Genomic DNA, 21,347 nt, shown 5'->3' with positions numbered 1-21,347 from the left:
TGTGGGATGGGGACTGTGTCCAACCTGATTACCTTGTATCTACCCCAGCGTTTAGAACAGTAAGCTCTAAACAAATACCATAATCAATATTATCATTATTTAATATTTAGCAATCTGCTTCCCCTGCTAGATTGTGGCCTCCTTGAGGTCAGGCACAACGTATTTTAATTCTACTGTGCTCACCTCAGTACTCCACACAGTATTCTGCAAGCAGAAGATACTTAGTAAATGTTACTGCTTAAGTGATTCTTTCCAAGAAAACAGGAATGCAGACGTGTAGTGAGATACCTGAAAATGGTTACAAGGCTATGGAAAAGACAGTGGTGTTGTGGTAGAAAAGTCAACTGCAAATGGGTGAGATAGGGAACTTGTGTTTTAAGATGTGTAAATGTAACTTTTTTTTTAAGACTGTGTTTTGGAAAAAAATAAGCACTCAGACTCTCTTCTGTCTTTTTCTGGACAACAGAAAGAGAGTAGTGAAGTAGTGATTCATTCTTTTCATACCCCTCTAATGCTTTCATCAATAATAATAATGATTACAGTACTTTTTAAACACTTTCTATGTGCCAAGCACTATTCAAGGCACTGTGATAGGTACAAGTTAATCAGGTTGAACACACTCCCTGTCCCACAAGGTTCTCATAGTCTTAATTCCCACTATACAGATAAGCTAACTGAAGCACCGAGAAGTTAAGTGACTTGCCCGAGGTTACATAGTTGACAAGTGGTGGAGCCGGGGTTGGAACCGAGGTCCTTCTGAGTCCCAGGCCCGTGCTTCATCCACTAGGTCCCACTGCTTCTGATCTGTCTCTATTAGATTTCAATCTTCTGAGATTAGTCATTTTTCGTTTAAAAATCTACCAGTCGTAACATGGTTCCACACAGAGGAGAGCACTGTTTTAAAGTGTGTTCCAAACCTAAGTGATTTCAGAAAGCAATCCTAGAAGATCCTGAAATGACATAGGACTCACCTGATGAAAGGCTTTCAGATGAGTACTGCTATTATTTGATCATCTATTAGTCTGGCCACTGAGGAGAAGCCTAATACATGTCTTGTCGACATCAAGGTGTCCAATAAATCAATGCTGCCTAACAGTTCTGATCTACAATAGGAAACCCATCAATGTTTCCAAGGGAAGCGGAGTGCCCTCTAGCGGTTTCTTTAAGACACTGTTGGTGGCTCCATCCTTTCCTTCCCCTCTTTTCAACTGGGGTGTTTTAAAACTTACTGCTTATTTCCTTTTGTTTTTCTTTTATAAGAAATCTGGCTTTTTAGGAGAATTGTGGCTTTAAAATATTTTTAGCACGATGAGGTAACTTATTATTCCGGGTAGATGTGGTCTCAGCTTGGGGAGAAGTTTCCACCTTCTGTGCCCGGAAGGACTGACATCCAGGTCCTTCCTTCGGGATTCTGTTCTACTCTGGGTTTTGAGGGAGCCTCTGGAGACCACACGTGAGTTACTGCACTTCCCCTTCTTGGTCTTTCTCTTTCCACGAACAACGAGACTGTTGAATAACCAGCGTGGGGGTTTATAATAATGTTGGTATTTGTTAAGTGCACGTGAGGCTCACAGTCTTAATTCCCATTTTACAGATGAGGGAACTGAGGCACAGAGAAGTTAAGTGACTTGCCCACGGTCACACAGCTGACAAGTGGCAGAGCTGGGATTCGAACCCATGACCTCTAACTCCCTAGCCCGTGCTCATTCAGAGAAACAGGACTACTTAGAGAAGATGCATGGTCTAGTGGATAGAGCACAGGCCTGGGACTCAGAAGGTCATGGGTTCTGATCCTGGCTCCTCCACGTGTCTGCGGTGTGACCTTGATCAAATCACTTCACTTTTCTGGGTCTCAGTTACCTCATCTGTAAAATGGGGATAAAGACTGAGCCCCCTGTGGTACAGGGACATTGTCCAACCCGATTGTATTCCACCCTAGTGCCTGGTACACGGTAACAAGTACCACAGTTATTATTATTATTATCATCCTTACTATCTAAGCCCTCATCTTTTCCCTCTCATTAGCTCCTGCTGCGCATTTGTGGCTTGAGATCATTCAGTAGTATTCATTGAGTGATAATATCTATAATTCTATTTATTTATATTGATATCAGTTTACTTGTTTGGATATCTGTCTCTCCCCTTCTGGACTGTAAACCTGGTGTGGGCAGGGATGGTTTCTCTTTAGTGCTAAATTGTACTTTCCAAGCACTTAGTACAGTGTCCTGCACACAGTAAGTGCTCAATAAATACAATTGAATGAATGAACGAAATGTATTTATTGAGTGTTTACTTTGTGCCAAGTCCTTTACTAAGTGCTTGGCGTCTGCTTTGTGATGTTGGACACGTCACTTAACTTCTCTGGGCCTCAGTTTTGTCATCTGTAAAATGGGAGCTATGAGCCTGATGAGGGGCAAGAGTTGTGTCCAACCTGATTATCTTGTATATACCCCAGCACTTAATACAGTAGTGGCAAGCACTTAGTACAGTGCTCTGCGCACAGTAAGCCCTCAATAAATAGGATTGAATGAGTGATAGAGTAAGCTCCTAACAGTTACTACTAATATTACAGATAGGGGAAATGGGAGAGTACAAGGCTATAGACATAAGTGCTGTTAGTGTGGGGAAAGAGTGGTTCATTTCTTATTCTAATGGTGCTGTGGCCATCATTACTGTTGCTGACTTACTCACTGTGATCAGTCAATTGTATTTATTGAGCTCTTACTATGTGCAGAGCACTGTTCTGAGCACTTGAGAGAGTACAACATAACATTCATTCAATAGTATTTATTGAGCTCTTACTGTGTGCAAAGCACTGTACTAAGTGCATGGAATGTACAATTTGGCTACAGATAGAGACAATCCCTGCCCAATAATGAGCTCACAGTCTAAATGGGGGAGACAGACTGCAAAACAAAACAGAACAAAACAAAACAACATCATCAAGATAAAATCATGGAGATATACACCTGATTAACAAAATAAATAGGGTAATAAATAATATATACAAATATACACAGTTCTCAGGGGAGGGGAAGAGGGAAGAGCAGAGGGTGGGAGAAACAGACTCATACCTTGCCCACATTCTTCTGAGGTGAAAATTCATCTTTCTAAGGACCTGGACATATGTGCACGTTTGCTGCTTTTGAGGCACCAAACTAAAGTAGACATGTATGAGAGATGTATTTACTTAAACCTTTAGAATCACTCTTTTGCTCTAGCTACCCTCATATTTTAATAGGCATTTTCCTAGGCTGATAGTATTAAATAGATTGAGAGACAAGGTCCATGTCTAATTTTCACCTGCATACCCTTCCCAGTGCTTACTCCAATGCTCTTCACATAGTAAGCACTTAATGAATACTATTAATACTTACTACAATCTACCTTCACAACATCGCTAAAATCCATCCTTTCCTCTCCATCTAAAATGCAACCACGTTAATCCAATCACTTATCCTATCCCTCCTTAATTACTATATCTGCTTCCTTGTTGACCTCCCTGCCTCCTGTCTATCTCCACTCCAGCCCATACTTCACTCTGCTGCCCAGATCATTTTTCTACAAAAATATTCAGGTCATATTTCCTGACTCCTCAAGAACCTTTAGTGTTTGCCCACCAAACTCCACATCAAACAGAAAGTCCTCACCAGTGGCTTCAAAACACTCTATCACCTTGCCCCCTCTGACCTCACCTCACTGCTCACCTCGCTGCAACCCAGCCCACTTTGCTCATATAATGCCAACCTACTGATTATACCTTGATCTGGACTATCTCGCCTTCAACCTTAGGTCAGCGTCCTGCCTCTGGCCTGGAATGACCTCCCTTCTCATATCCAAGAGACAATTACTCATCCCCCACTTCAAGGCCTTATTGAAGGCGCAACTCCCCTCAAAGGCCTTCCTTGACTAAACCCTCTTTTCCTTTTCTTCAACTCCCTCCTGTGTCACCTTGACTTGCTGTCTTTATTCATCCCTCCTCCTAGCCCCACAGCACTTGGATACATATATGTAATTCATATTAATGTCCATCTCCTCCTCCAGACTGTGAGCTCATTGTGGTCAAGGAATATGTCTCTTATATTGTTATATTGTACTCTCCCAAGCACTTAGTGCAGTGTTCTGCACACAGTAAGTGCACAAAAAATATGATGGACTGATTCTGCACACAGTAAGTGTTAATAAATGCTATTGTTACTTAATAGAGTGCTCTACACACAATAAGTACTTAATAAATCCCATTACTACTTACTACAGGTTCTGCCCACAGTAAGAAGTTAAATAATATTACCACTTAATACAGTGTTCTGTGTGCAGTAAGTGTTTAATAAATGCTATTACTATTATTACTAAATATGAGAGCAAGGAGAAAGTGAATGATAAAAATTGTTAATTCAAGATTTATACCTCTCTTTGCTAGAATCTTTACTAGCAAATCTTTCCCATGCTGAGGCTCAGTGCTCATTAAAGTTGCATCTTTGAGGCATGAATGAGCTAATGCCAGACATGTAAGACCCTGTTTGGTCTAGTGGCCTTGGATGAATGCACAGCTGCAATGACTTGAGGTTGTGTCAGCAGGGGTGGAGCAAAAACATCTGGATGAACCACAGGCTATTATTTTGGGATTTGAATAATAGTAATAATGATAATAATGGTATTCGTAATTCCCATTTTACAGATGAGGTAACTGAGACCCAGAAAAGTGAAGTGACTTTCCCAAGGACACCCAGCAGACAAGTGGCAGAGCTGGGATTAGAACCCATGACCTCCTGACTCTTGAAGCCACTTGGAGGCATTTTGGGTTGAGGTAAACTCTCCCAAGCACTTAGTACAGTCCTTTGCTCACAGTAAGCACTCAATAAATGTCACTGATACTGGTTGATTGAAGATAATCCAACTCTGTGGGAAGAGGTCTTCCTGTTAGATGAATTCCTTATGATTGGACAATTTTCAGGTTTTGCAAAGTGACTATTTCCTTTCTCAAGTGTACTAAGCCTCAGTTTGGGCATTACTAGTGAAGAAGTTTCCTTAAGATGTAAGCCCCATGTAGAACAGGGACTGTGCCCAACCCAATTTGCTTGTATCCACCCCAGAGCTTAGAACAATACCTGGAACACAGTAGGTAATTAATGCTATTAATAGTATTAGTATTATTATTAAGAAGAGAAGGGAGAGCAGGTAAAATGGGATTCCCTCCACCTTGGGTCTCTTCTGTAGAAACCACCTACCTACCCCTGATTTTCATGAAATCAGAGTTCACCCATTCCCCCCAGTTTTCATAGCAACAGGGTCCAGGAATTTATCCCTAATTTTCCTGGATCTGGAGTCCTGGGTTCTGATTGTTTACTCCTCCTGCCTCCCCCTTCTCAGCTCCCATCAAGGAGGAAAGCCACGGGTTTGTCACGGGGATTTGTAGGAAAGGAGGAGAAAAGCTGCCAACTCCAAACCTTTGGGAGGGGCTGGATAATACTTGTTGCTTTCCCTCCCACTTGTTTACAGTTTATTATCAGGCTTCAAAAGGTACTGAAATGCTGCCAGGCTTGCAAGGAGAGAAAAACACTCTTTCTCCTTCCACCCCAAACTCCAGTGATGACATCCAGAATTCTGTCCTCTTCCCCTTCCTTCTCCCTCCCTCCACTTTTGGCAGTTTCTGATAGTCCCTTTACCCAAAGTTTTTTTGCTTTCCCATGGAAAGACCATGGGGCTAGTAGTCAAAAGTCCTGGGAAACATAGTGCCTGCTGCCATGAGAAGTAATGTCCAGTGGGCAATGAGCGCCCGCCATCCCTACCTTCCTGCATTCAAAACCAGAGGGGATTGCATTATTAGCTGGAGAGCTCAACAGGCAGATTTTCCCACTAATCGGATCCTGCTTTGAAAACCAGTCAGGAGAGGGGATGGTAGGGGCAGATCACAATCCGCGAGGGTACCCTGGAAACCTTTAATTCTCCATGAGAGTCGGTTAGCAAACTGCAGATCCGTTATGAAGCTAGTTCTATGAGATCTGCCCAAAATGCCTTATCCTGTTCCAGGAAGGATATATTTACCATTCAAGAGGCCTTTTGGGATATCATCTTGATTAGTCTTTAAACATACTCTACACATACTTTTATCTAACCCATTGGAATATAAGCTCCTTGTATACAGAGAATGTATTTTCACTTTTCTGTAGTACAGAACACCAAGGGAGATCATGGTAAATGTATGTCTCTCCCTCTAGATTGTAAGCTTATCGTGGGTAAGGAATGTGATTTTTATTGTTATATTGTACTCTCCCAAATGCTTAATGCAGTGCTCTGCACACACTAAGCACGCAATAAATATGATTAACTGATTGACTACAACAATCTCTGTTTTCAAAGATGATGGTACTGGTGGTAAACTCAAATCCTTGCCTATGAAAGTGAGTGACTCAACTGATTTTTAAATTTTTTTTTAGGTATTTATTTACCACTTACTATGTGCCAGGGACTGTACTAAGCCCTGTGATAGGTTGATAGGTACCAGGTAATCAGGTTGGACACAGTCCATGTCCCACATGGGGCTAGCAATTTTAATCCCCATTTTAAAGATGAGGTAACAGACATAGAGAAGTTAAATGACTTGCCCTTGGTCACATGACAAACTAATGACAAATCAGGATTAGAACCCAGATCCTTCTGACTCCCATGTCTTTGCTCTATCCACTAGGTTATTGCTGCTTCTCTAAGGTCTTTGGGAGCTCTTTGCTGCACCCAGATCTTTGCCCCATGCTTGACCAGCCTCTTGGGATCTCAAACCTTTGAAAAGCTAGTGCTGGAGGAGAGCAACCCCTTTCTCCAAAAGAAAATTATATACACTTGAATTCCCCAAACACTCTAACAGTTTCAATAATCTGGGAGATGCATCTGCCCTCAGTCAATCAATCATATTTATTGAGTGCTTACTGTGTACAGAGCACTGTATTAAGCACTTGGGAGAGTACAACAGAACAATATAACAGACATAATTCCCTGCCCACAATGAGTTTACAGTCTAGAGGGAGTTGGTTTTGTTTTAATTTCCTGTATCTGAAAAGTTTTTGAATCAGAGCTGAAACATCTTCAGAGTCAGGCATCACCTTTCTCACAAGGTTCTAGTTTGGCTCCCAGCCTTCCCATGGGCAAACAGGAGCCCCAGTGAGAAAGCAAGAGAAATGAATGGGGTGACTCAACTCCTGAAAATTTAATCTGAAGTCTATCTAACCCCCATGGCAGGACAGGAAAGTTTAATCTGAAGTCTATCTTGAAGGATGAAAATCCTGAAGGAAGTAGGGAAGGAACAAGCTTTGAGAAACAGCATGGCCTGGTGGAAAGAGCACAAGCCTGGGAGTCAGAGGACCAGAGTCCTAATCCTGGCTCTTCCACCTACCTGTTACGTGACCTTGGGGAAGTCACTTAATTTCTCTGTGCTTCAGTTCCCTCATCTGAAAAATGGGTATTAAATCCTCCTCCTTCCAAGTTAGACTGAGACAGTGGGACAGGAATTGAGCATCTACCCTAGATCTTAAACACCATTAGAAAAATAAAAACTTACATTATTTTAGAACGAAAAATTCAAGAATGACAAGAGAAGTAAAAGTGAGAAGAAAAATCACAAAGTTAAACTATGAGGTAAGAGGAAAATAAGATCGATTGGGTGTGTGTCAAAAAGTGTTTGGATCAACACACACAAGTGTGTTTTTACATGTCGAAATAATTATTTTGAACATACCCGTTCAAAGGCAAGGCGAGGAAGGGAGAGCCTTTTCCTTATTATGTCTGCAACTTTTGAACCTCTTTGTCACTTTTTGATTTGCAAAATGAACTGAAAATGAAAACATAAGTCCTGTTATTTTCACTTCTGAGTTTTAGAACTTCAGCAAAGCCTTTCTTGTATGGTGGATATAGCATCTAAAGGATCAAAAGCAATTAATCTGATGATTGACAGGCCCTTTTTAGATTATAAACACTTGGAAGCAAGGGACCATATCTTTTACTCTTACTAAACTCTTACAAGAACTTAATATAGCTCTACAATCAAACAGTGGAATTTGAGAGTTTACTCTGTGCAGAACACTGTACTAAGCTCTTGGGAGAGTACAATATAAGGAGAGTACAATATAACAGAGTTGGTAGACATTTTCCCAGTTTACAAATAGTTTTCTGCTCACAGAAGGCTCCAGTATAGGAAGCTCTCCCTTAGTGTTGAGGTTATGGCTTAGTGGTTAGAGTATGGATATGGGAGTAAGGAAGACCTGGTTTCTAATCCTGGCTCCGCCAAATGTTTGCTGGAGAAGCATCATGGTGTAGTGGATAGAGCAAGGGCATAGGAGTCAGAAGATCAGAAGGCCATAGGTTCTAATCCCAGCTCTGCCACTCATCTGCTGTGTGACCTCGGGCAAGTCACTTCTCTTCTCTGGGCCTCAGTTACTTCATCTATAAAATGGGGATTGAGACTGTAGCCCCATGTGGGATAGGGACTGTGTCCAACATGATTTGCTTGTATCCACCCCAGCACTTAAAACAGTGCCTAGCACATAGTAAGCAACTAACAAATACCATAATTATCATTATTAATTCCTGGACCTCAGTTACCTTATCTGTAAAATGAGGATTAAGAATTTGAGCCCCATGTGGGACAGGCATTGTGTCCAACCTGATTAACTTGTATCTACTCCAGAGTTTAAAATGGTGCTTGGCACAGAGTAAGTGCTTAACAAGTGCTGTTGTTATTATTATTATTAACATGAAGAAAAACATGATTGCCTTACCCATCATGTTCCACACCATGCACACACTTATGTGACACTTCAAGGTGCTGTATCCATACAGACTCTCATTCATTTTTTCATTCAATCATATTTATTGAGCACTTACTGTATGCAGCACACCGTACTAAGTGCTTGGAAAGTACAATTCGGCAACAAATAGAGACAATCTCTACCCAACAGCGGGCTCACAGTCTAGAAGAGGGGAATAGTATCTTAACCAAAACTCTTAGTGAAAATATGCATTATGGAGGAGCTGAATGTGCAGTGATTTGCACACAGTAGAACCCCAGTGCAGTGCTGGGGACACAGTAGGTTTCCAGTAAAACTATTGATTGCTTGATTGATTGTTCCATTGAATAGGAGAGTAGCTGTCACGTGTCAGAGTTGCCGGATTCCATTAGAGACCTGGAGCTGACTTGGAAGCACAGAGGGAGAGGAATGAGAGAGTGACTGTTCTTACTAAATTTCTCAATCTCTCACCCTAAATTATATATTAATTAGGGCATGTGACAAGGGTGTGAATATGTCTGGGCATCAATCAATCGATGGTATTTATTGTATGCATACAGTGTGCAGAACACTTCAGTAAGCAATGGGCAGAGTGCAACAGAGTTGGTATTCTTGTTTCCTGCCCACACTGAGCTTCTGGGCACCCTATTGAATCTACCAAACCCTAATTGAATTATGACCCAACGTGGTGCTGGGTCCCCTATGATTGACATCTGTCAGTCGTATGAAACTATCTGATTCCAGCCTGGCACTCAATCCTGGTCTGCTCCACAGTCAGCTCCGGAGGAATGATAATAATTAATAACCACTACTACTACTGATAATAATCATAGTGGTATACATTAAGTGCTTACTGTGTGTCTATGTGCTGGGGAAGATACAAAATAATCAGGTCAGTCACAATACCTGTCTCACACAGGGCTCGCAGTCTAAGTAGGAGGGAGAACAGGCTTTGAATCTCCATTTTACAGATGAGGAACTGAGGCACAGAGCAGTAAAGTGACTTGCCCAAGATAATGCAGCTGATATGTGGTGGAGCCAGAATTAAAAACCAGGTCCTCTGATTCCCAGGCCTGTGCTCTTTCCACTACATAACTGGATATCTGTGAGCCAGGCTCTGGTCCCTTGAACCACTGCCCCCACCCGCAATTCATTGACATTCCTGGATGAGGAAACTGTGTACAGCAAACTCCTTCTTCCTGCCATGGGGGTTAGCTCTGGCTCTGGCTCTGGAGAAGAGGTCTGGGAACCAGGCACCCGCCACCCGGTCCGCTCCCCGAGCCTCTGCAATCCACATGCTTCCTTGGAGGGGGAAACCATGCATTGGAGACCCCTGGGGTCAACTCAGGAGGAAGGTGCCAGGGACAGTTATGAACAACATAGAAGGATGGCTTCCTATTGATTCACGTCTAAATGATTGAAAATGGGTGCTTAAATGATTAGATTGTTATTAAATTATCTTTCCCGTCCTCTCTTCCTTCACCCACTTCACCTTCAATTCACTGCCGAGAAGGATGCCCAGGGTCATGGAAAGCCCCGCTGATCTCTTCCTTAGTGCTGCCCCCTTAGACCAGGTGACTAAGTAATTTAAACAATCAGTCAGGAGCTGTTATGAACCTCTTATGCCTCTCATTGCCTTAATGGATTTCTCCTGATTAAAGCATCGAAAAACAAAATGTACCAATCTGTCATGGACCCATGAATTTAAGGATTGTGATAGTGGAAGATCATGCCCCTGAATTCCTAAGTAACATTTTCAACCCCTGGAACCTTGCAAACCTGCAAACTAGAAAGACATCATTGGTATCTCTTATATTCCCGCTACTTTCTGCTACTGGTAAGGTGTGGTGGTGTTTAAAGTTCTCTCCAAATGGAGCAGGCCTGGTTCTGTCCTAGCCTGATTTTGAGGATATCCTCCACCTTAAGGGAAGTGTTTCCTAAAGAGAAGAAAAAAAAAGCTTTTTTGGAACCTTTCCCTGTACAGAAGAGACTAAACATTTGATTTTTTTTTTGTTTGCTTTTTCAACGTTACGCTGGTATTGATCTAAAGCAATCTCTTTTTTCTTTACCATAAATTGGTTTCCACTGGCCCTTATTCATTGGTGATTTAGTCCAATAATAACTAATTAAGCGTGCACTATGAATATATTTAGAGCTCTGGATTCAGGCAGGCAAGGACGATGATTAAATCAATGGTATTTATTGAGCATATACTATGTGTAGAGCACTGTCATAACACACAGGAGGGTACAATACAACTTCCCAAGCGCTTAATACAGTGCTCTGCATACAGTAAGTGCTCAATCAGTGTGACTGAATGAATTAATAGACTTATTCCCTGCCCGTAACAAGCTTACAGTCTAGAGGACTGTAGTTATGTAGAAGGATTTAGGGGAATTCTCCATTTTCCATATTGAATTTGAGTTTGTCATTGGCTCTCCAGGTAGAGATGTCCTGGAGACAGGGGGAGATGGGGGACTGAGTAGGTTGGGTTAAAGAGTGAGATTTGCTATTGTTTATTTTTTGAACAGATGATAAAATGAACCTGACAGTGGGATCATTCACTTTCTCAAGGGTGCCAGAAGGTTCTGGACTCTCTGAAAGGAAATTTTCACTTTATCAATCAATGAATGGTATTTATCATGTACTTTCTCTGAGCAGAGTACTGTGCTAAGCACGTGGGAAGACTATCTTCCTCTGAAGCAGTATGGCCCAGTAGAAAGACTCAGGGAGTCTGATGATCTAGGTTTTAATCCCAACTCTGCTATTTGCCTGCTGTGTGACCTTGAGCAAGTCACTTAGCATTCCTGTGCCTCAATTTTCTCATCTATAAAAGGGGGTAAAATATCTGTTCTCCCACCCCTTTAATCAATCATGATGTTTGTTAAATACTTGCAGTGCTTCAAGCACTGTCACCAAACATGGGGGCAGATACAAGTTAATCAAGTTGGACACTGTCCCTGTCCCAGAAGAGGCTCACAGTCCAAGTAGGAGGGAGAACAGATATTGAACCCCATTTTGCAGTTGAGGAAACTGAGTCACAAAGAAGTTATGTGATTTGCCCAAAGTTAATACAGAAGACAAATGGCAGAGCTGGGATTAGAACCCAGATTCTCTGACTCCCAGATCCATACTCTTTCCACCAGACCATGCTGTTTTTTGTGCTGCTTCCTTTAGGTTCTGAACCCATTTGGTACAGAGACTGTATCCAAGCTATCTTGTATCTGCTCCAGTACTTAGTGCAGTGCTTGACACATAGTGAGCACTTAACATCTACTACAGTTGTTATAATTGTTAATATTCATTCATTCATTCAATAGTATTTATTGAGTGCTTACTATGTGCAGAGCACTGTACTAAGCGCTTGGAATGTACAAATCGGTAACAGATAATATGGGAAGACTACAGTAGTTTAAGTAGATACAGATAAGTACGTAGCTCCAAAGTACAGTTTGCTATTTTAGAGTCCCTAGGAGAGTCGATCACCTGTCAGAGTTGTTTTGAAATCTGCCATGTTTAGGGAACCTCATAATTGCATGGAGCACTTTGGTTTATCGGTTTCTCTGCTCCCATGGTTGAACTCTGTGTTTCTTGGACCTTCGCAGTTGCAAATTCTATTTCTGATGCCGTGTTCCATGTGTTTGGCAATGGTCCGGTGTTGTCTTTGAGCGGGAATGCTCATGAATCATTACAGGCTGGTGTCCGCCTTTTAGACAGAGCCTCTGTGAGCCCCAGACTTCTAGTCAACAAGTTTAAAAACAAGTTCTATACTATCCTGGAGTGGAAGGCCTGTGGCAAAGAAGTCACTGTTGTTGGGAAATGGCGGCTCATGGCTGAACAAAATGTTTTACATGGCAGGAGGGGGTTGGGTGACATAGTGGAACAATTTCTGGGTCATAAGGGTTGGAACATCCTAGAGTGGGTTTCTGGAAGGTTCTCCCTCCCTTGAAGGTCTATAAGATTAGAAGAGGCTCTCAATTCCCCTCGATGGTTTAGAGGCATTTTGGTCTGATGACTGAAGAATAAATAAAAACAAATAAATAGTGGCATTTGTTAAGCACTTACTATGTGCAAAACACTGTTCTAAGCACTGGGGGATACAAGGTGATCAGGTTGTCCCACATGGGGCTCACAGTTTTAAACCCCATTTGACAGATAAGGTAACTGAGGCACAGAGAAGTTAAGTGATTTGCCCAAGGTCACACAGCTGAATAGCAGTGGAGCTGGGATTAGAACCCGTGACCTCTGACTCCCCAGGCTGCGCTCTTTCCACTGAGCCACACGATCAATGGAGATGATGAATAATGGGCTAATGATCAATGGAGAACCTTTCAATTCCTCCTTGAAAATTTCTTGTTCCCTATATCCCTCCAGGTTCATGGATCTGCTCCCGCACTTTTCAATATAGAGGTTCTTGTTTTCCAAGTTCTTTCCCTAACGTTCTGTGTCTAAGACAGGCTGACAGAATTGGTTTTCTCTCTCTCCTTCTCTCTCCCTGTCTCCTTCTGTCTCCTTCTCTCTCCCTGTCTCCTTCTCTCTCCCTGTCTCCTTCTCTCTCCCTCCCCTCATCTCCCTCTTCTTATCTCTCTCCTCTCCCTCCTTCTCCATCTCTTTCTCTTTCTCTCTCAATCATGCTCACTATCCTACTTCCATTCCAATCGGACTCTCCTCCTCCACTTCTCCCCTCCCAGTAAGGTTTTTCTCCCTTTCCTCTATCTATTTCCTTCCTTTCTCTATTGAATGACTGAATATGGTATTTGTTAATAATAGTAATGATTAGGTATTTAAGTGCTTATCATTTGCCAGGCACTGAACTAAGTGCTGGGGTCCCTACAAGCAAATTGGGTTTTATACAGTCCCTGTCCCGGGTGGAGCTCACAGTCTCAATCCCCATTTTACAGATTTGGTAACTGAGGCACAGAAAAGTGAAGTGACTAGCCCAAGTCCACAAAGCAGATAACTAGCAGAGCCAGGATTAGAACCCCATAAGCTTCTGACTCCCAGACCTGTGCCCTATCCACTACGCCTTGCTGCTTCCCCCAACCAAATGAAATTTGGGGTATGATCTTTATCAGACCTGTGACTGTCATTCTGTAAACAGATTATAGTCTCTCTACTACTCCCCTGTTTGCCACTATTTCTCCTTGCTTAAACCCCTGGGTGTGGTCCCATTTGAGGATCTTCGAGAGCTGGGGACCAGGATTGTTATACGAGAGGAGGCAAGCATAGTCTCCTGGGTCTGAAGCAAGTGACCTGGATTCTAGTCCCAGTTCTGATGCTGGCCTGCTGTGTGACCTTTAGCAAGCCATTTATCCTCTATGTGACTCAGCTTCCCCATCTATAAAATGAGGTTCACAATCCCTGCTTCTCCCTATTTCACAGGAACAAAAGATGATCAACGATGGGAAAGTACTTTGGAAAATTGCAGCACTTCAGTGTGTTTTCCCAAGTCAGTCAGTCAGTCGCATTTATTGACAGACTGAAGCAGCATGGTCTAATGTTAGAGCACAGGCCTGGAAATCAGAAGGTCCTGGATTCCACCACTTGTCTGCTGTGTGATCTTGGTCAAGTCACTTAACTTCTCTGTACTTCAATTACCTTTTATGTAAAATGGGGATTAAGTCTATGAGCCTCTTGTGGGACAGGGACTGTGTCCAACCTGATTACCTTGTAAGTACTCCAGTATTTAGTAGAGTGCCTGGCACATAATAAACTCTTAACCATCTAAAAAATGCATCATCTACCTTTCTGGAGGAGTTTTACTCCGGGCCTGGTAGCTCTGAGCTGCAGGGTCTTGTTGTAGTTCTCTAGACTATAAACTCAATATGGGCAGGGAACATGTTTATCAACTCTATTTTATTGTAATAATGATAACAATAATTATTATGGTACTTGTTAAGCACTTACTATGTGCCAAACTGCTCTAAGCACAGGGCAGATACAAGCTAATCATTTTGGACCCAATCCCTGTCCCCACATGGGACTCACAACCTAAGTAGGCAGGCGTAAGATTTAATCCCCCTTATACAGATGTGGTAGTGAAGGCACAGAGAAGTGAAGTGACTTGTCAAATAGCAGACATGTGGCAGAGCTGGGATTAGAACCCAGGTCCTTCTGACTTCCAGGCCCATGCTCTGTCTACTAGGCCATGCTGCTTCAGTTGGGAAAACAGGTTGGAATTGGGAAAACACGTTGGAGCACTTTCCCAAAGCTGATCATCTTTTGTTCCCATGAGGTAGGGAGAGGCAGGGATTGCGAATCTCACTTTACAGATCGGGAAGCTGAATCACAGAGAGAATAAATGGCCTGCTGAAGGAAACGCAGCAGACCAGTGTCAGAGCTGGGACTAGAATCCAAGTCACTTGATTCAAACCCAAACCCTTTCCAGGAGACTGCACTACTTCCTCCCAAGCACTTAGTACAGTGCTCTGCACACAGTAAGTGCTCAATAAATACCACTGATTGATATTTCTAAGGAGCTGGCTGAAGTCCTTTATTTTCCTGGACACTGTTGTGAGCTTTGACCGCCTCTGAGAAATGTGGTCTCCTTTAAGCTAGAGACTCATTCAGCTCCCCCAAAGATGGGGGTGCTTCTAAGTACTTAAAAGGGGGAAATGTCGGGTGTGGGTTGACTTTCCAAAGGCAGAGTGCCATTTTCACCTTCGACACTTCCAAGTGCTAATGGACATGAAATCATAGCTGTGGCACCTTCTCAAAGAGAACACTGTGAAAACTTCTGTCAAGGGGAAACATTGTTCTCTTCAGCGTGGGGCTGAAAGGTACATGGAGAAAGAATGTCAGAAATGGGAGGTTGTAGGGAGAGCTGCTTCAGTAGAGGGGTGCCTAATGTCTGCTCAGGGATGTAAGCAAACTGGGCTTGTTCATGTCCAAACTCCTGGCCAACATGCTATGCTTTGAATTTCTACCTAAGGTGATAAAATTATATCCCATGACTTTAGCGTGGTCTTGGAATTAACACTCTTATGTGTCCACATTATTCAGGGAAGGAAATTATTCCCTGATTTTAGCCCACATCCTGAAACATATACCTTTAGCCATCCTTCATTTTCAAAGATAATGGCACTGATGGTAAGATTCCAATTCTGTGTGTGAGTGTAGCTGGAAAGAGCCAGACATGATGAACATTCCCTCCCACCTCCTCACTACTTGATTCATTCATTCATTCATTCATTCATTCATTCAATAGTATTTATTGAGCGCTTACTATGTGCAGAGCACTGTACTAAGCGCTTGGGATGAACAAGTCGGCAACAGATAGAGATAGTCCCTGCCGTTTGACGGGCTTACAGTCTAATCGGGGGAGACGGACAGACAAGAACAATGGCAATAAACAGAGTCAAGGGGAAGAACATCTCGTAAAAACAATGGCAACTAAATAGAATCAAGGCGATGTACAATTCATTAACAAAATAAATAGGGTAACGAAAATATATACAGTTGAGCGGACGAGTACAGTGCTGTGGGGATGGGAAGGGAGAGGTGGAGGAGCAGAGGGGAAAGGGGAAAATGAGGCTTTAGCTGAGGAGAGGTAAAGGGGGGATGGCAGAGGGAGTAGAGGGGGAAGAGGAGCTCAGTCTGGGAACGCCTCTTGGAGGAGGTGATTTTTAAGTAGGGTTTTGAAGAGGGAAAGAGAATCAGTTTGGCGGAAGTGAGGAGGGAGGGCGTTCCAGGACCGCTGGAGGACGTGACCCAGGGGTCGACGGCGGGATAGGCGAGACTGAGGGACAGTGAGGAGGTGGGCGGCAGAGGAGCGGAGCGTGCGGGGTGGGCGGTAGAAAGAGAGAAGGGAGGAGAGGTAGGAAGGGGCAAGGTGATGGAGAGCCTTGAAGCCTAGAGTGAGGAGTTTTTGTTTGGAGCGGAGGTCGATAGGCAACCACTGGAGTTGTTTAAGAAGGGGAGTGACATGCCCAGATCATTTCTGCAGGAAGATGAGCCGGGCAGCGGAGTGAAGAATAGACCGGAGCGGGGCGAGAGAGGAGGAAGGGAGGTCAGAGAGAAGGCTGACACAGTAGTCTAGCCGGGATATAACGAGAGCCCGTAACAGTAAGGTAGCCGTTTGGGTGGAGAGGAAAGGGCGGATCTTGGCGATATTGTAGAGGTGAAATCGGCAGGTCTTGGTAACGGATAGGATGTGTGGGGTGAACGAGAGGGACGAGTCAAGGATGACACCGAGATTGCGGGCCTGAGAGACGGGAAGGATGGTCGTGCCATCCACGGTGATAGAGAAGTCTGGGAGAGGACCGGGTTTGGGAGGGAAGATGAGGAGCTCAGTCTTGCTCATGTTGAGTTTTAGGTGGCAGGCCGACATCCAGGTGGAGACGTCCTGGAGGCAGGAGGAGATGCGAGCCTGAAGGGAGGGGGAGAGGACAGGGGCGGAGATGTAGATCTGCGTGTCATCTGCGTAGAGATGGTAGTCAAAGCCGTGAGAGCGAATGAGTTCACCGAGGGAGTGAGTGTAAATGGAGAACAGAAGAGGGCCAAGAACTGACCCTTGAGGAACTCCAACAGTTAAAGGATGGGAGGGGGAGGAGGCGCCAGCGAAGGAGACCGAGAATGACCAGCCAGAGAGGTAAGAGGAGAACCAGGAGAAGACGGAGTCCGTGAAGCCAAGGTGAGATAAGGTATGGAGGAGGTGGGGATGGTTGACAGTGTCAAAGGCAGCAGAGAGGTCAAGGAGGATTAGAATGGAGTAGGAGCCATTGGATTTGGCAAGAAGGAGGTCATGGGTGACCTTAGAGAGAGAAGTCTCGGTAGAGTGGAGAGGACGGAAGCCAGATTGGAGGGGGTCTAGGAGAGAATGGGAGTTAAGGAATTCTAAGCATCAATTGTAGACGACTCGTTCTAGGATTTTGGAAAGGAAGGGTAGTAGAGAGATAGGACGATAACTGGAGGGGGAAGTGGGGTCAAGAGCGGGTTTTTTTAGGATGGGGGAGACATGGGCATGGTTGAAGGCAGAGGGGAAGGAGCCATTGGAGATTGAGTGGTTAAAAATAGAAGTTAAGGAAGGGAGGAGGGCAGGGGCGATGGTTTTAAGAAGGTGAGAGGGAATGGGGTCCGAGGCGCAGGTGGAGGAGGTGGCACTTGCGAGGAGGGAGGAGATCTCCTCTGAGGATACTGCAGGGAAGGATGGGAAAGTAGGGGAGGGAGTTGGTGGGGGGGAGGGGAGAGGCGGAGGGGTGACTTTGGGGAGCTCAGACCTGATCGTGTTGATTTTCGTGAGGAAATAGGTGGCCAGATCACTGGGAGTGAGAGATGGGGGAGGGGGAGGAACAGGGGGCCTAAGGAGAGAGTTAAAGGTCCGGAACAGTCGGTGGGCATGACGGGCATGGGTGTCGATGAGGGAGGAGAAGAAGCTTTGCCTGGCGGAGGAGAGGGCAGAGTTAAGGCAGGAAAGGATAAATTTGAAGTGTGTGAGGTCGGCTTGGTGCTTGGACTTTCGCCAGCAGCACTCAGCAGCTCGAGCATAGGAGCGTAGGAGGCGGACGGAGGAGGTGATCCAGGGCTGTGGGTTAGTGGAGCGAGAGCGGCGGAGGGAAAGGGGGGCGAGAGAGTCGAGATGAGTAGAGAGGGTGGAGTTGAGAGCGGAGACCTGATCGTCGAGAGTGGGAAGAGAGGACAGGGCGGCAAGGTGAGGAGAGATGCTATTGGAAAGACGGATGGGATCGAGAGAGCGGAAGTCTCTGTGGGGCAGTAGCGAAGATTTGCAGGGGGAGGGAGTGTGCAAGATGAGGCAGGTGAGAAGGTTATGGTCAGAGAGAGGGATTTCAGAGTTGGTGAGGAGGAGATAGTGCAGCGGTAGGAGATGACGAGATCGAGGGTGTGACCGAGTCGGTGAGTGGGCGCGGTATGGTAGGTATGGTATGGTGAGGAGGAGGTCGGCAGAGTCGAGGAGGGATAGCAGGCAGGCGGCAGAGGAGTCGTCGGGTACATCCATATGGATGTTGAAGTCTCCAAGGATCAGAGTGGGCAGAGAGAAGGAGAGAAGGAAGGTGAGAAAGGGGTCAAGGTGGTTGAAGAAGTCGGAGGTGGGACCGGGAGGGCGGTAGATGACGGCGACAAGTAACTGGAGTGGGTGGAGAGGCGAATGATATGGGCTTCGAAGGAGGGGAAGGAGAGGGAGGGGGGAGGAGGGATAGTGCGGAAGCGGCAACGGGGCGAGAGGAGGAAGCCGACGCCTCCTCCCTTACCGGTGAGTCTGGGGGAGTGGGAGAAGGAGAGGCCTCCGCCGGAGAGAGCGGCGGCGGAGACCGTGTCTTCGGGAGAGAGCCACGTTTCCGAAAGGGCGAGGAGGAGGAGAGAGCGAGAGAGGAAAAGGTCATGGATGAAAGGTAGCTTACCTGTAATAGAGCGGGGGTTCCAGAGGCCATACTTGAAAGTAGCTGTGGGTGCAAGGGGGGGAGGGGGGGAAGGGTGGGGGGAGGGGAGGGTTTGGATGGGAAGGAGGTGGCGGGGCCCTGGACGGGGAGAGGGGGATGAGGGGTAGCGGTAGGACAAGAGGACTGGGATGAGGCATGGGTGGGGAAGAGAGAAGGGGGGAGGGGGTGAAGAGGGGGTTTGGTGGGGGGAAGAGTAGGGGGAGGGGGAAGAGGGGTAGCGCTGGTAAAGTGGGGTTCTAGGGCGGGGGGGGGGAGGAGACAGAGGAGAGAGCGGGAAAGAGCTGAGCGAGAGAGGGGAAGGGGAAGGGGAGTACAGGAAGTTGATGTAAAGCAAGATTCTTGTTTTAAGATAACAATAATTGTGGCACTTGTTAAGCACTTAAGCAGCATGGCTAGTAGAAAAAGCATGGGTTTGGCAGTCACAGGTCCTTGGTTCCAGTTCTGGCTTTGCCAGTTACCTGCTGTGTGATCTTGGAGAACTCATTTTCCTTCTCTCTACCTCAGTTCCCTCATCTGCAAAATGGGAATTCAATCCCTGTTCTTCCTCCTATTCTGGGAGTTCCTTGTGGGACCTAATTATCCTGTACCTACTCTGGTGCTTAGTATATGCTTGGCATAAAGTAAATATTTAACAAATATCCCAATTACAAATACATACTATTTGCCAAGCACTGCATTAAGCCTTAGGGTAGTTATAAAACTAGCAAATGGGAAATGGTTCCCATCTCACACGGGATTCACTGTCTAAGAGAATGATGGTTTTGCCCTATTCAGGATTCATCCTTCCTTTTGAGCCTATTTCTTGACACCCCAGTCTTCACAAAACATTTGGTTGACAAGGACAAGCCCTCTCCTGACTTTTTGGGGAAAGTCCTCAGTACAAACTCATCAAACCCAGGAGCAGCATGGCCTACGGGATTGAGCATGGGCTTGGGAGTCAGAAGGACTTGGGTTCTAATCCCACCTCTGCCACTTGTCTTCTGTGTGACCTTGGGCAAGTTACTTCACTTCTCTGGGCTTCAGTTACCTCATCTGTAAAATAGGAATTAAGACTGTGAGCCCCACATGGGACAGGGACTAAATCCAAACTCATAATCTTGTATCTACCCCAGTGCTTAGCCAAGAACATAGTAAGCATTTAACAAGTACCATCATTATTATCATTGTAATTATATAGGAGTTTCACTTCCGTAGAGAACACCTGGCCATTTGGAGTCACACCCGGCAGCCTCTTCAGAGTTGGCCACACTGCCACAGAGATGTCAGCCCATTTCCAGACCCATCCTCCGCTGGGCCTCCCAGGAGGAGGAGCCTTGAGTGACACCTCCCTCTACCAAGGGCCGAACTGGTAAATATAGGCATCACGGCTCCAGCATAAATAGAGTGGAACTGGACAGAAAATCTGAACATGGAGGAAAACCTCAAAAAGGAATCAATCAGCTAGAAATGGCTTAGCGACAATTCCCAGGCAGCTGCTCTAGGCCTTGACGTACTTATTGGTTAATGATGGTGGAGACAGTCATCAGTGTTTTGGGCACGGGCCATTGTGTATGATATCACAAAGTTTGCCACTGACTTTTCTTGGGTTCAGCTGTCCATAATCAGTCTGAACAAAGTTCTGTGCAACATTACTGCCTGTTTAATGTTCCTAAAGGAAAAGAGAACATGTAATAATGATTTTAAAATAAACACTGAGAGGACAAAGTATTGTGTCTCTTGGCTTAATCTGCCTGTGGATGAAATCATTTCTCTAAAGGGCTCACCATGCAGTGAATTTGAAACACTAGAGATCTGGAGGGGACCCTTGTCTTCAGGACAAGAGGCCTGAGACCCTCATTAAGCATTGGCTCCCAGAAGCACAGACCATGCCTTTGGTAATAGATTTGGCCATCTGAGTGGGATACCCAGATACACTGTGGCAGAGTTCTTGGAGCCCCAGGGCTGTGTTTTCCACCTTACAGGCATGCAGCTAATGGATTTTGTGGGGCCCCCACATGAAGCGGCTCAACATTCCATTATTCGTGCTGTGTATGATGTTATTGAGAAGCAGCATGGCCTAGTGGATAGAGCACTGGTCTTGTATTCAGAAGAACCTGAGTTCTAATCCTGACTTCACTACTGTCTGATCTGTGACCTTGGATAAGTCACTACGCTTTTCAGAGGCTCAGTTACT

The 21,347-nt window shown here is 45.0% G+C and overlaps 1 long non-coding RNA gene across 1 annotated transcript in view; it reads left to right on the top strand.

Moving 5' to 3' along the window:
- LOC114814113 overlaps window positions 1–20,879 on the top strand; it is a 51,209-nt gene extending 30,330 nt beyond the window's left edge. The window contains exon 2 of the long non-coding RNA XR_003761882.1: window positions 20,369–20,879. This is a non-coding gene — a long non-coding RNA (uncharacterized LOC114814113). The remainder of the gene's footprint in view (window positions 1–20,368) is intronic.
- Window positions 20,880–21,347: the final 468 nt, after the last annotated feature.

The sequence above is a fragment of the Ornithorhynchus anatinus genome, chromosome 1 (genome assembly GCF_004115215.2).
Source record: "Ornithorhynchus anatinus isolate Pmale09 chromosome 1, mOrnAna1.pri.v4, whole genome shotgun sequence".
In the NCBI taxonomy this organism is placed as follows: Eukaryota; Metazoa; Chordata; class Mammalia; order Monotremata; family Ornithorhynchidae; genus Ornithorhynchus; species Ornithorhynchus anatinus.
Note: the sequence above shows the minus strand (reverse complement) of the source record. Positions and strands in the feature narration are given on the sequence as shown.